The sequence below is a fragment of the Archocentrus centrarchus genome, chromosome 22, assembly GCF_007364275.1.
Source record: "Archocentrus centrarchus isolate MPI-CPG fArcCen1 chromosome 22, fArcCen1, whole genome shotgun sequence".
Lineage (NCBI taxonomy): Eukaryota > Metazoa > Chordata > Actinopteri > Cichliformes > Cichlidae > Archocentrus > Archocentrus centrarchus.
This window is the reverse complement of record NC_044367.1, coordinates 8,259,910-8,276,238: the sequence shown is the minus strand read 5'-3', so window position 1 is coordinate 8,276,238 and position 16,329 is coordinate 8,259,910. Positions and strand designations below refer to the sequence as shown.

Here is a 16,329-nt window from a genome sequence, read left to right as displayed (position 1 = left end):
CTGAAAGTGACTTGTCAAATTGTCAGTTGTCCCTTCCATTCCTGCAACCCCCCCCCCCAGCCATAACCCCCTCTTCCAGTCTAAAGCCACAGTTTTTTTTTTTTTTTTTCATCAACAAGGGTGCAACAGGAGAAGAAACACTAACACATTAAGAGCTTGTGTCAATATACTCTCCCAACATATGGCACAATATTGTTTGTCTTGACAAATATTTACAAACTACAATTATGCTAAGAAAAGAGAAATGCCATAATTCCTATAAAATTCTCTGTGGGAGGAGTGGTAAGCTATCAGATAAGGCTAGCAAGCCTGGTTAACATGCTGCATTAAATGGATGGTCATAATGCACAGATACATGTTATACCTGCCCGCTAGTGCTGAGTGATGGATTTGTGACATACATTTCACTCATCAAAACTGAAGATTTCTTGGATGGCCATTTCGAATTAGGGTGTATTTTAGCATCATGCTAAACATGCATATTTCCAAAAAACAAGAAGGTATCTTTCAAATCAAGTGGGCCCAAACATGCCAGCAAAATATCCTACACTCCCATGCCACGGCCCAATCGCTTTCACCTGGCTACAGTTTAGCTACTTGACACATGAGGTCAAATATTATGGCTTTAACTGCACATAAGCTATTTATGGGCTTCTATAGAGAAACATATATTGTAGATAAAAATCTTTATTATGTTTTTGAAGGCTGAATATACTGTGTGCTGTTTTTGTTTTTCCTTAAGGTTCTTTAATATTTTGTTCTTTAATATTTGCTGTAGTTTTGTTTTGTGTTGGTATTCTTTACAGAATTAAAGCTAATTATTCAAAAACTGCCAAAGATAAACACTTTTTTGAGGGTGACATTGCTGGTGACAAATTTTCTAAGTCTCATATATAGATTTATATTTTCCTGACAAGAATCATTTGTAGTCTTTTACAAACAAGATTTATGTTCACATTCCATCTCCTAAAAATAGTCTTAATGAAATAATTGACTGCTCACCTCTTAAACATTCACCAGGGAACCAATTAAGGTTAGAGGTATGGTTAGGTTTTGATTATAGCCACATGCTAAAGAAGCCGAGTTTAAAGATTAGGTGTGACCCTATGACCCTAACCTTAGACCTTTTTAACATGCTGGATGTTTAGAAGGTTAAAATAGTCCTTTAAATAACAGTAACTTTAATTGCTTTTAATGAGAAAATGATGTACACGGTTTTTACAATTGATATTACATTTATCAACCCCCCCCCCAAAAAAACAAAAAACAAAAAAACAAACACAAAACAAAACAAAAAAACAAAAAAAAACAACTGTTTGTCTCTTTTCTGTTGATGGGATACCATAACAAAGTGTGGGAGTAGGCAACATTAGCTCCAAAGAAAAGCCTTTTTTCACAACACATAATGAGATCTTTATAGAGTAAAAATGAAGCAGGCCCAGCTCTTAAGAACAACAAACCAGGTTGTCTTGTTGTTATGCCATCACAGCAGTAAGCCACTGAGGCAGCAAAGCAGGTTTTGTTATTATTTATGTGAAAATGTTGCAGATTATTACTTGGTCACAGGGGACAAATACATTATAACTTGTGTTTTCAGTGAGTCTGAAGATGCTGTCATTCTTATTTAGGCTTTTATTTTGGAAGTGTGAATGATCGAGCTGCTCATTGTCTCTGGGAATTAATACTCAGCCTGAGTGGGAGAAGGAACAGCTGCTTCTTGCTGAGAGACGGGGCAATGAGATAGATGGCTGGGGTGAGTAAGAGGAGGGTAGATGTAACAAAAAGAGAGAGGGGAGAAGATGGAAAGGCTGTTTCTATCCAGGCCAAGTGCACCTTAAGGGAGGACTTGATATACTGTCATGTGCTGATGGATTAATGATAATCTCAGCCAGTCCCCTCAATCCACCCACTCAGCCATTGCTGCATTCTCCAACAGAGCAAGAGCAGAGCTATTAATATAAGAGAGTGAACTGGAGGAGAGGTTGTGTTTATTTTGTGTATGTGTGTGCCCAAAATGGGGGTGGGGGGGTTGCTGCCCAGAGAATTTGAGTGAGAAAAAGGCCTTCAATTTTCCACTTGAGCAGATTTCAATTTACACAGACACACCCCTCCATGACGCCACCCTCCCATTGTTATTGACAGCATTTAGGCTGCTGTGATAAAAGATTTGTGGTCTTCATTTATTTGTTTTCCATCGTAGGATGGAAGAAACTCTGTGTCACAAATGGGTTTTCTGGAGAAAGATTTACACTGTGTTTCTGGATGCACCACAGAAAGATCAGCTGTAACTGCAGACCAACATATCATTTAGTGTTTTTTTACAAAAATGCTTCCCAGGATAGCGAAGCAGGACCAACACATGTTTAAAAAATAGAACTGCAGTATTTAGATAACAATATCAACACATACTTTTGCTATACTAGAATCATTTCTTTCTTTCTTTCTTTCTTTCTTTCTTTCTTTCTTTCTTTCTTTCTTTCTTTCTTTCTTTCTTTCGCACTTCATTCAGTAGTCTGGCTTTCCTGCTACTTCAATGCATCACTTTCTGTTTTTGCCATAAGTTAAGTTCCATATCATCACTACCAGCTTTCAGTCTTTTTGTGTCACCTTTTGGATCCAAAAACAAAACAAACAAAAACCACCAACAAAAAAACAAACAAAAGAAAGAAAGAAAGAAAGAAAAACTAACTATGACATGAAATAGAAGTGTAATATCATCACCTGAACATCGGGATACCTTTCAACAACTTACAGAAACATACCATTTAGAGAAATCCATTTATTTGGATACCTTCAATTATCATTATTTAGAAAAAAAAAAAAGAAAAAAAGTAACCTTTGTGGAGAGAATTCTCCTGAAAAAACACTTTCAGATTTTTCATAACTCTGGAGCTAAAACAATTATAGAGTAAAGTGCCTGAACCTGTGGTTTCTTCTCATGACTGGATGTGGTAACAGAGATAAAGTAAATAGTCATTCCACAGATTCTGATTTTAGTTTTAGGGTATGTACTAACTGAAAGTAAAAAAGCAATAACTAAAAAGTGACTAAATAAAGAATCTCCAAAAATATAGTTGAGAAAATCTGTTAAATGTTAAATCTGTTGACCTTGTTTCTGAGAGAATATCAATATTGATTTCCTCCACTTTCTGGAGAGGAAAACTGTGACATACACATGTATGCCACAAGGGGGCACCTCCTCCCTAGTGAGATGGTTTAGTGTGGCCTAAGTCAGTAGTAAGGGAGGAAAACACACTACCCATCTCATCATTTACCTGTTAGTAAGTAATAAAATCATACATGTGGTCAATATAATTGTTATGCAAATTAAAGGTAAATCCTGACCAGTAGTTTGTCTCACTGGGATTTGACATGTAACGTGGAGAAGGTACTTCTGAAACAGCCGGAGTTAGCTTAGCCCACACACTAATGAGCACTGCTAAACTCAATGCTGTTGGGCACCTTGGGTTGTGGAGTTGTCAGATTTCTGGTTTGAGATAAAGTACAGACCTAGAAAAGCAAACACAAATGCTGATAAATTGTGCTACATGCCCCTTTACATTCACACGCATGCTACAAATCACACTGAAGTGGTACACACCACATGAAGTGGGACTAAGGCAGCACAAGAACAGGATGTAGCTTGAGTTACCGTCCTAGTTCTCACTGCTAACATTAGCCAAGAACTCCCAAGAACTCCTCAGCATAGATGAATTGGTCAAGTCTCAATGGGAAGATCCAGCAGTGGGAGAAGTCATCTGGCTAAAAGAGACAAATGCTGTAATGACAATTGAGATATGATAAACAATGAGTAGAGTAGCCAGGAGACTTCTTTAAGATTGGAGCAAACTATACCTGGACAATAAACAATAAACATTTGCACCAACGGATCATTGAAAGGCAGCCACCAGTCTTTGAGATGAATTAGAGCCGAGACTGTGAGCCAGGCCTTCTCGTCCAACATTAGTGTCTGACCTCACAAATGCGCTTCTGGAAGAATTGTCAAAAAATTTCCATAAACACACAACTAAACCTTGTGGAAAGCCTTCCCAGACAAGCTGAAGCTGTTATAGCTGCAAAAGGTGGGCCGACATCATATTAAACCCTATGGATTAAAAATGAGATGATGATTTTCTTTTCTGTAGTCTTTTATAATGTTATTGGTTTATTATTAATTGTCTCTCTGAATGTGTGTCACATGTGTTAACCTTAATAAAAGAGTAAGTAATGCTGCCCTTGCCTTATCACAGGTAGTGTATAAGAACAATGACATCCGTCTTGAGCTGTCCCGCCTGGCTCGAATTGTGGACCCCAAGATGAAAATCCAGGGTGAGGTATCCTACAAGTGTGAGAATGTGGCCACCCTTGATCCAATTTCTTTTGAGACTCCAGAGGCCTACATCAGTCTCCCTAAGTGGAACACCAAGCGGATGGGATCTATCTCTTTCGATTTCCGTACGACTGAGCCCAACGGCCTCATCCTCTTTACCCATGGCAAACCCCAAGAGCGCAAAGATGCTGCACGCAGCCAAAAGAACACCAAGGTCAGTCCATAATCTCTTCAGTCGCTTGATAATTTCAGTTTTAAGAAATGCTATCCTAACAACAGCTGCAAATATTACTTCAAATGAAACCAGTGTGAAAGGACTGATGAGGCCTTTTGATTGACTTGCAGTCTTCAAAACAAAACAGCAAATTCAGTGGATGTGATAGAAAATGTTCTCTGGCTGTGTGAAGAGTTTTAAAGAGGTAGATTTTAATCTTGTTGGCCCAGTGATCAAATAAAATGAGGTTTGCTGTTCACTTTTATTGTATATTGCATTTGAGCTGCAGATTACTTTAACCATAAAACAATATTCCTGTATATTTCCCTTGTTTTACATATTTCATGCCAAATTATTTAAAAGAAAAATGATTCATGCAAAAATGATATTCTCTCTATTTCTTACAAATTACAGAACTTGACTTTACCTTGTGTTTAGGGTAGTCTACCCAGGTGTTCCCAGTGGTTTAGATGAATGGTTTTCAAACATTTGTGCTCTACACACACCAAATACCCAGGCATATTTGGTGTGTGTAGAGCACATATATATATATATATATATATATATATATATATATATATATATATATATATATAGTATATAATATGTGGGTGTGTGTGTGTGTGTGTGAATGAAAGAAATTCCCCACTTGCCCTGCATGCAGTATTTGTCGTCCTCTACCAGAGGTCTTGGAGCTTGAGGGTCCTGCGCAATATCTTAGGGCTGCATAGATCTTGGATGTCTTTCCTGGAATCTGCTGGAGCCACTCCCCCAATTTGGGGGTCACTGCCCCAAGTGTTCCAATTAACACAGGGACCACTGTTACCTTCACCTTCCACATCCTCTCTTGCTCTTCTCTCAGCCCTATTCTTGAACTTCTTGTGTTACTTCTTCTTGGTGTTGCCATCATTGCAACATCAATATCTGCAGTTTTTTTCCTCTGCTGGTCCATCACTACTATGTCTGGTTGGTTAGCCACCACAAGTTTGTATCTCGAAGTCCCACAGGACCTTAGCTTGGTTATTCTTGACCACTCGTGGGGGCGTAGGCCATTTTGACCTTGGAAATTCCAGGTCATTCTCAGCACTATGCCAGCCACTTGGTTATGGCGTTCTATGTATGCCCTGCCTGCTAGCATCTTGCACCCTGCTGTTATATGCTGGATTGTCTCAGGGGCATCTCTGCACAGACTGAACCTGGGGTCTTGCCTTGCGTGGCAAGACCCCAGCCTCTATCGCTCTTGTGCTCAGAGCTTGTTCCTGTGGTGCCATGATTAGTGCCTCTGTGCTGTCTGTGAGTCCAGTTTTGTCCAGCCATTGGTAAAAATTTTCTGTATCAGCCACTTCTTCTATCTGTCTGTTGTACATGCTGTGCAGAGGCCTGTCCTTCCATGATGGTCCCTGTTCTACCTGACTTAGGTACTCACTAAGCACATGATCCTTTGTGGCCATCTTCCTGATGTATTCATGGATCTTTGTAGTTTCATCTAGGATAGTAGTTCTGACACTCACTAGTCCTCTGCCTCCTTCCTTAGCTTAGCGTACAGTCTCAGGGTGCTGGATTTAGGGCAAAACCCATCTTGCATAGCAAGGAACTTTCTTGTTGTGTGGCTTCTATCTTCTCCTTTGGCCAGCTTATTATCCCAGCAGGATATCTAATGACTGGCAGGGTGTAGGTGTTGATTGCCCAGATCTTGTTCTTCCATTCAGCTGACTCTTCAGGAATTCCCTTATTTGGTGGTTGCAGCTTTCCTAGCGGGCTCTTCATGGTTCCCATTGTCTGTAATGTTGCCTTCTGGTAGTGCAATCCCCTCAGTTTTGACTACCTTCTCTCTCTTTGTAACCATTCAACTACACTTCTCCAGTCTGAATGACATTTTGATGTCATTGCTGTAGATCCTAGGGGTTTGGTTCAGTGAATTGATATCGTGTTCACTTCTGGCATATAGCTTGATGTCATCCATGTAAAGGAGGTGGCTGATGTTTGCTCCATTTCGTAGTTTATAACCGTAGTTGGTCTTCAGGGGATTCAGGGCTATGCAGAACAGCAGTGGGAACAGAGCATCTCCTTGGTAAATCCCACACTTGATGGTGACTTGTGCAATTGGCTGGAAGTTGGCCTCTGGTGTTGTTCTCCACATTCCCCTTGAGTTCTTGATAAAGACTCTCAGGGTCCTGTTGATCTTGTACAGTGCTAGGAGCCATGTATGAGGCATCGAGTCATAGACTTTTGTTGTGATCAATCTAGGCGGTGCTCAGGTTGGTCAGTCTTGTCTTACAGTCTCGAGTGACTGCTCTATCTACCAGTAGTTGGTGTTTTGCTCCTCCGGTGTTACTGCAAATTCCTTTCTGGGCCCCGCTCCTGTATTGATCCAGGTGCCTGCTCATCGTAGCTGCTATGATGCCTGAGAGGAGTTTCCGTCTTGTGCTGATGCACGTTATTGGCCGTTAGTTGGATGGGACTGGTCCCTTTTGGGGATCCTTTGGGATCAGGACCATCTTGCCTTCAGTCAGCAATTCCAGGTGTGTCTTAGGCATTAGCAGCTAGTCATTTTGTGCTGAAAGGCAATAATGGATTGCAGTCAATTTCTTTAGCCAGTAAGTGTGAAACATCTCAGGGCCTGGTGCTGTCCAATTCTTCATAAGTGAGACCTTGATGTTTGCCACTTTCATGGTTACAGGAGCCTGTTCAGGGAGGTTGCTGTGGTCTTGTCTTAGATCCACTACCCACTGAGCATTGGTGTTGTGTGTTGCATCCTTCTCCCATATGCTCTTTCATATGGGTGACGGTATTGCTCCATTTCCAGCCTTGGTGGGGGTACTGTTTTCATATTTTTCCCTGGCCACCTTGGATGGTTCAGTGGAGAACATCTAGTTTGTGTTTGACCTTCTTTCCTGTGCATCTTGGCTGATTTGATGAAGGCCCAGGTGGGCTAACCACATGATTTAAGGGCTTTCTTTACATGTGTGTGTTCCTTGCTACAACGAGGTGAGAGGTGAGACATCTTCAAGAAACAAAAAAAGGTCCAGTCACCTTTTTTCAAGCTCCAGAGGTCCCTCTATGGTGATTAGGCAGCTGAAGCCATCCCATCACCAGGGAACCACACAACTAGCCCAGTCCAGTTAAGAAGGTACATTTTTATGCAAAAAGGAAACTAGACGCACAATTCCAAAGGCCTACAAATTGTTAAAAAACAAAACATAACAAAACAACAAAAAAAAAAAAAAACAAATTATGTCAGGTGAATAAATTTGAAGATAATGGAAACAGAAAGTGTCAGCAGCAAACATGGAAAAGACAAGGATATGGAAAAAGGACTTTTTGCTTGTCCCTGATGACTAAAATCTTGGCGGGAGTCACTGATAGCAGTCCTGGCTATCCTGTATCACTATAGTAATGGTCTGTGGGCCCTTACCCATGCCAAAGTCCACTTTGAAACAACTAAATGCTGCAGCCAGACCTGCTGGACAGCAGTCTAAAAAATGGTGAAGCAAGGCTACTGGGAAGAAGAAACATCTTAAGGGTTTGGTGGTTGCCGGGAGACTGCACTGTGACAAGTGTTAAGTTTGGTGGAGATTATGGTGTGAGGTTGCGTTTCGGGAGTTGGACTCGATCCCTTCATTCCAGTGAAAGGAACCCTTAATGCTTAAGCATACGTACCAAGACATTTTGGACAAATTTATGCTCCCAACTTTGTGGAAACTGTTTGGGAATGGCTCCTTCCTGTTCCAACATGACTGTGCATCAGTGCACAAAGCAAGGTCCAAAAAGACATGGATGAGTGAGTTTAGTGTGAAAGAACTTGACTGGCCTGTACAGAGTCCTGACTTTAACCTAAAAGAACACCTTTGAGATGAATTAGAGCAGAAACTGTGAGCCAGGCCTTCTCGTCCAACATCAGTGTCTGACCTCACAAATGTGCTTCTGGAAGAACGTCAAAACTTCCCATAATAAACATACTCCTAAACCTTGTGGAATGCCTTCCCAGAAGAATTGAAGATGTTATAGCTGCAAAAGGTGGGACGACATCATATTAAACCCTATGGACTAAGAGGGGGTTGTGCTAATGGTAATGAAGTGTAATGGTATGTTTTAACAACTACAATGAATGGCAAAAAGTATTGATTTATTCTGATTCTGAATAGTAAGTATAATATAGCACTAATTTTGAAGGGTGAGAGGGTGTGGTGAAAAATTTACTGAGATGTGGCCACAGGATGGTATAAAATGGTATAAGAAAGCTGTACATATTTTAACGCAAATCCTATTACCGTATTTTTCGGGCTATAAGGCACACTTTACTCTACTGACGATATTAGACAGGAACAAGCTGTGAGTGCAGTGCAGCAGGTGTGGAAAGCAGTAAAAGCCGCCGGAGATAAATTCAAGAAGAAGTGGAAGCATTGTTCCAAAAATAGAAACCGTACGCAGTAAATCGCAGAAAACGATGATGGATTTTATTCTACATGTTCCGGCCTATTTCCATCTATGCTGGCCCGGATATTTGTGCGTAATCTGGCGATCAGCGGCCGGTGCTGTTGCCAACTTTTGTGTAACAAAACTCGCCGTCGACTGTCTCAAAAGTTGCTAAAGGACGAATTGAGGTCCGGGGTTGTGTGTGCTGTTCTCCTCGGTGCCAGAGGTCCGGGCGATACCACAGCGTACGATGGGACGCAGTACAAGCGCTGTATGTACGCAAAACACGGTGACAGCGGAGTTTTCAGGTTTCCGGTGTTGAGTCAAAAAGGGATTTCCTTTTTTTTTTTTTTTAATGTTTTTTCTTTGCTTATATCCGTAAATATACTGGTGCACAGGATTTATGAAGGGCTTATATATAAAATGAAAAAAATGACTTGTTCTTACCCTCATTAATAAAGAATATATTGCAGCGTCTGTTAAGATGTTGAAGAAGATGGCGAGAGATTGCCAGCAAAAGTTGCCCTTTTATTAACAATTAAATGGTTGCTGTGTGCTGCAACCAGAACAAAACAGTAACAACGAGACTGACTCGGATAATGATGAGAGGGAACCCGGCATGCTTGATGCCGAAATTGCCCAACTGTTAAACTCAGACACTGAAGATGAGGAATTTGAAGGATTTGTGGAAGATGAATGATTTAAAATGTGAGGGTATTTTTCTGTATTTGTTACAACTGAACAATATTCTGAGTTATTTTGAATGAGTTGAATAAAGTTCGACATACCTGACGCTTTTGCTTCACTCTACATATGTTTTATCATGCGCCTTATAACCCGGTGCGCCTTATGTGTGAAAATAGACCCGTTCATTGATAGTGTGCCTTTTAATGCGGTGCGCCTTATGGTCCGAAAAATACGGTAGATTAATACTCTTTAGGAGCAGATACTTGGACTCTTTATTGGAGAACTGGTCCAGACTTCCTGTATAGGGGTAACAATTTCAATAATAATGTATACTTGAGATAAATGCCTAACCAAGTATATGAGCCAAATCCATATCTGGATAGCACACCAGTGTGTCACAGTACAAAATCTGGTATATGTACTGCCATTATGTTATCCACTGGCATTGTTGTTAAACTGGAACTTGAACTGAAATATCAAGGATTTGTGCATTTGTCATGAGTCAAATCTATTATTGGGTTATTTTACACATACAACATGTGTGGATTTTAGAAAAATGAAAAAGAAACAACCATAGAAAAAAATGACTGCCTTCTTTTTTTCAGAAAAGGGACTTCTTTTTGTCTTGCTCAGGTGGATTTCTTTGCTGTGGAGCTGTTGGATGGCAGCCTGTACCTCCTGCTGGATATGGGCTCAGGGACTATCAAGGTTAAGGCCACTCAGACAAAGGTGAATGATGGGGCCTGGTATCATGTGGACATCCAGAGAGATGGACGCTCAGGTCAGTGAAGTTCAATATGTGGGTTATACAGATTTAATAGCATATAAATAGATTTTAAAGTATTGTAAAATTCAAATATCAAAAACTTCTGTACCAAAACCTTCATTCTGTAATAATCACAATGCACAATAATTTAGTACTTCAGTAGTATGGGTGAATTTTATAATGAAGTGACTGAGGTAGAAAAAGGCAACCAAATTAATTTAATATTACCAACTCTGTCAAGGAGGCTATGTTTTTGGTAGCATTTGCGTGCTAGCATGTGTGCAATTCTGTCTGTAAACACGATAGCTCAGTTTTGAAGTTTTACGCACCTTGAGGCGACTGTTTGTTGTGATTTGGCGCTATATAAATGAAATGAAATTGAATTTGATTATAGTGAACAAATTCTAATCAAACTTTTTATGTTTGATTAGAGTTTAGGGGTGTAGAGCGGGGTCATGTTAACAGTCCATTAAAATTTGGCTTAAATCCACCAAGGTCTTCAAGGTCAACTTCATAATTTATTGGCCGACAATTGACAAAATATGTTATAGCTTAGAAACTACGATTCTTACAAGTGTGGTATGTATTGTCAACATATAGAAAATACAGTATAAAGATTTAAAATATCATATCACATGTGACCTCTGACATTTCCTGAAAGGTCAGTAGATTGATCTGAAGGTCAAAGCAATAACAATGCTATATAGAACTATTTAAAGCTATGTTTTTTTACTGCCATTGTTTGTACTGACAACATACAGGAATACAGGGAATGATATATGGGTATTCTAAATATCATGTTACTTTGGACCTCTGACCTTTTTTTTTAAGGTCAAATAAAGTCAGACTTTTGGTAGCACAAATTTTCATAAAATGTCTTTTATCTCTAAAACTATGCTTAAAATTCTACTGTCTTTGTATTGGCAATGTTTAGAAAATGACACTGGTATATGGCGATTGTAAATATCATATTATATTTTGCATCAAAATATTGTGACACATTTGACCTCTGATCTCACTTTCACATTTCACATCTGCCTTTCTTTCAAGTTGACCTTAAAATGCATTATATCTTTAAAAACATATTGACAAGAGGGAAAAATATTAGCTGTCTAATTAGTTATAAATATAGAGTAGTATAATATTATGCAATTGGCTCAAGTTATTCATGTCCAAATATTTACAAATTACAAAAATTTTACAAAGTAAACATCTGTCATGCTACCTTTATCTGAGTTTTACTGCACTACAAACTTTTAAAGTATGTTTAAAAATGAATACATACAAAATACAATACTGTTCCTTTAAAAGTAAATACTGCCAAGAGAGTGAGCTGCCAAGGTTGGTGGTTCGATTCCTGGCTGCTCCAGTCTGCATGACAAAGTATCCTTGGGCAAGATATTGAATCCCGAGTTGCTCCCAATGCGAATGTTATATAGTGCTCGTGAATGCAAACATGCTGTATAAAGTGCTCAATTAGAGTAGAAGAGTGCTATATACAGTAAAAACTAGTCCATTTACCAAATAACAGATGTGCCAGATTAGACTGCAGGGTGATGATGTATAAAATCAATAAATATTGGCAGCAAAACTCATAAGCTCGAAAAGTAAGACCACTATGATTAAATTTAAAAATGCAAAAAACAAAAAGTCTCTTATTGAATATTTTCCATCAGAGAATCAGGGCTTAAAATGGTAATCCCAGGGTTCTGACCTAAATTCTTGACACTAACTAGTAGATGGCACGGAGCAGCTCATTAATCCTCTAGCAGTATGGAGGAGTGGACAATTCTTTTAGCTGAAAAATGGATGAACCCCTGATAACAGCTCAGAACACTCAAGCACTTCTGCAATCTAAGGCAAAATTTGTCTTGATTGAAGCGCAATAATTCAGGTAAGGGAATCCCAAAACAATTATTTTCTTCATCTGGGTGCAACATTTTCAGTGGGAGAAAAGTTTCATTGTCAGAATCATCTTTCTGGGATAAAGAAAAAGCTGTTACTGTGATCCCTCTGTGAATTTTCCACCTTACCATAGTGAAGGGGTTTGTATGTCCCAGGGATTCCAGGGGTTTTGTGTCAGGGGGCTTTTGCCCCCAGGTAGGGTCTCCTAAGACAAACTGGTACTGGGTGAGGGGCCAGACGAAGACTGATTCAGATGCAATTCAATTCAATTTTATTTATATAGCGCCAAATCACAACAGGAGTCACCTCAAGGCATTTTATACTGTAAGGCAAATAATACAATACAATAATACAAAGAAAACACCGACAACCAGATGATCCCCTTTGAGCAAGCAGTTGGTGACAGTGGGAAGGAAAAAACTCCCTTTTAACATGAAGATGCTAAGACACCACTGTGTGGCGGGCAGAAATAGGATCCCAATGCAAGACTTGATAAGCAGGTTTGAACTCATACCAGCTTTTATTGCAGGAGTTTTCCAAAAAGAAACAAACACAAAAAAATGGCTGGGCAGGGCATCAGCCAGAATTAACTAAAGCTCTCTGCAAGTAATCCACACAACTAGAGGGAGAACATGACAAAGAACAGGAGGAGGACACAGACAATAAATATACAAGAGGTAATGAGGAAAATGGAAACAGCCAGGGAGAACAGGTGAGCTGAAACACACTAACAAGACAAGGGGAAGCAAAGGTGAATACAAAGTACACAATGCAAAGGGCTGCCAAAGTAAAACAGGAAGTGACCATTAACAGACCTACACATGTAAAACTTAACAATGACAAGACTGAGGGAACAAGAAGGGGAAAAAACTAATTCAAAACATTCAAAGTGGGAGAACCCCCCCAAATATCCAGAAAATTCAGCAATCTTAGGCCCAAGACCCAGGCGCCATGACAGAAGATACCTCTGGGAGAACCAAGCCCAAGGAGGGGCACCCATCTGCTGTGGAGGAGAGCCAGAGATTAATACTCTGTGCATCATGGGAAGCCCCCAGCAACCTAGGCCTATTGCAGCATAATTAAAGGTTCAGGGTCACCTGATCCAGCCCTAACAATAAGCTTTATTAAAGACGAAAGTGTTAAGCCTAATCTTAGAAATAGAGAGGGTGTTTATCTCCCAAATTTAAACTGAGAGCTTGTTCCAGAAAAGAGTAACCTGAAAACTGAAGGTTCTGCTTCCCATTCTACTTTTAAGTACCGTATTTTTCGGACTATACGTCGCTCCGGAGTATAGGTCGCACCAGCCAAAAAATGCATAATAAAGAAGAAAAAAACATATATAGGTCGCACTGGACTATAAGTCGCACTTTTTTTGGGGGGGGGGGGTTGATAGAATCCGAGACTCAGAGCACAAATTCCATCTTGAACGGCAATTTAAAATAATAATGGATTAAAGAACAGGACGAACACGGTTACACCTACGTTATGCTAACGTAGCACATTCAGCTACATGACGCACAACGAACACGTGTTCGGTATTGTTACGTTGTAAACACACTTCCAAAGTCGGCGATATTCACAACAAAGGTCATCTTTATTAACAGAAAAACGGCTGCTGTAGGCCACAGCCACGCCAACCACAACTACAACAGCGGAACAGCAACACACACACACACAGGCAAGCTCTCGGTCTTTTTCTCTCTCTCCATGCTGCCTTCACGAACCTCCCGAACAGTCCGAAATCCCACAACATCAACACGCTCTCTAACTAAGAGAATCGCTACAGTATGTTAACGTAACATTAAGTTATTCAGATAGCCATAGCATAAAGAACATACTAACAAGTTAACCAAACCATCAATCCATTGAATTCTTCATCCTCGGTGTCACTTCTAAACAATTCCGTACACTCCGTAGACGAAGCGCCGCTTCCTCTTCTGTGTCGCGTTAGTCAGACTCGTCGTCAGCTGCAGTTCCAATTATTCCAGCCTTTCTGAATCCCAACAGGATGGTTTGTCACTGAAGCCCATGTTTTCTTGATCCATCCAATGACTTCCAGGAAATTTGGGTGGCGCATTCTCCCAGTTGCCGTTAAGCTGTGCTCTCCATCCACTGCGCCCACAGGTTACGCAAGACTGCCTTAAAGCTGCAGTTCACGGAGATGTCAAGTGGCTGGAGTATTTTGGTTCATGTGTTATAAATGTCACATATACGTCGCTCCGGAGTATAGGTCGCACCCCCAGCCAAACTATGAAAAAAAGTGCGACTTATACTCCGGAAAATACGGTATCCACAAGTAAGCCAGCAGTCTGAGAGCAAAGTGCTCTATTGGGGTGATATTTGATACTACTCTTTAAGATAAGGTGGTATATACAAGAAGAAGAATTTTAAACCTAATTCTGGAGGCCAAGGTAATGCAATGCAGAGTAATTATCTGGTTAGACACTATGTTTTTAAGATTTATAGGTCTGAGTACAATAATAATTTTATCTGAATTTAGATGCAGTAAATTAGAGGGCATCCTGCAGTTTAACTAATTGGTGTGTATTATCTGGCTTCATGGATAGATAAAGCTGGGTATCATCTGCATAGCAATGAAAATGTATGCTATGCCTTCTAATAATGCTGCCTAAGGGAATCATGTATAATGTAAATAGAATTGTCCTACCATGGAAACCTGTGGAACTCCATATTAATCCTCAGTAGTTTGTTGGCCATTGTTGACTACTTTTGATTTTACCTTTATATTTCTCCTTTAAAACTTGCCTTGTTTGGTATCGTTTTTTTCAGCACAATCACTCCTGTGGTTGTACAGCTATTTATTTTTTTCATTTTGACATATAGCATTCACACATTTTTTACTGTGAAAAAAACAAACATGGTTTTTTATAACTTCAAATACCATGTTCGTGGTATATAACTGTTTACATTAAAATGCAGGCAATGCCTCAGGCATTTTTTGTCTAACTACAAAACAGTCAGGTGTCACAATAAGATACCACACAAATTATTTGTGCCATTCCAAAGGGGCACATCACAGGCCTGATATTGCTGTCGTCACTCAACAACTTTATATTTTTTTTTTCTCAACTCAAGTTCAAGTTGAAATGGCAACTCATTGAGGTAGTGTCCTGCTGCTATGTCATCCTAAATTGATGATGTCATTTGGACATGTCAGAACGTCTGTTAACTCTAGAAGGTTAACTGTAGTATGTGGAAAAAAAGACTCCCCATTTTCACATTGGAGTCTGCTAGATAGATATGATTCAAACCACTGCAGTGCAGCACCTTTAATACCCATGTCATACTCTAAAATCTGTAATAAAATATTATGATCAACAGTATCAAATGCTGCACTGAAGGCTAGCAGGATAAGCACATACCTGTGGCTGCAAGGTGATTGGTGTCTGTCATGGTGGTAATCCCCGAACCAAATGGTGGACATTGGAGGTGAAGGGAGAGATGAAGCTGAAGAAGGAGTCCTGTTTGGCTTGATTAGCCTGTGGGACTTGAGAGGCAGCTGATGGGTACCAACACTGAGGTCACTGAATTACTTAATCAGCTTCTTGGTGGCACGGCCCCTGGGGAGGATGACATTTGCCCTGAGTTCCTGAAGGCTTTGGACATTGTAGAGCCATCTTGGTTGACAAGCCTATGCAGCACTGCCTGGAGATCTGGGACAGTGACTCTGGATTGGCAGATGATTGTTATTGCAGCAATAGCTTGGTCCACATTGCTGGCAACAATTTGGACTAGTTTGCAGCAGGTGCTGGACTCTGCCAGGGCTGTCCTTTGTCACCAATTTGGTTCACAATTTTTATCGACAAACTTCTCAGGCATAGTCAAGTAGCAGAAGTTTTCCACCTTGGTGGCCTCAGAATCTCATATCAACTTTTTTGTGGATGATGTGGTCCTGTTGGCTTCATTAGGTGGTAGCCTCCAGCTTGCACTGGATCGGTTCACAGCGGAGTGTAAAGTGTCGGGTATCATAATTAGGGCCTCTAAGTCTGA

At 40.1% G+C, this 16,329-nt stretch overlaps 1 pseudogene; it reads left to right on the top strand.

Annotated features, from left to right (window-relative positions):
- The window catches only part of LOC115772692 (neurexin-3a-like), a 311,850-nt pseudogene that overhangs the window by 145,809 nt on the left and 149,712 nt on the right, over positions 1 to 16,329 (top strand).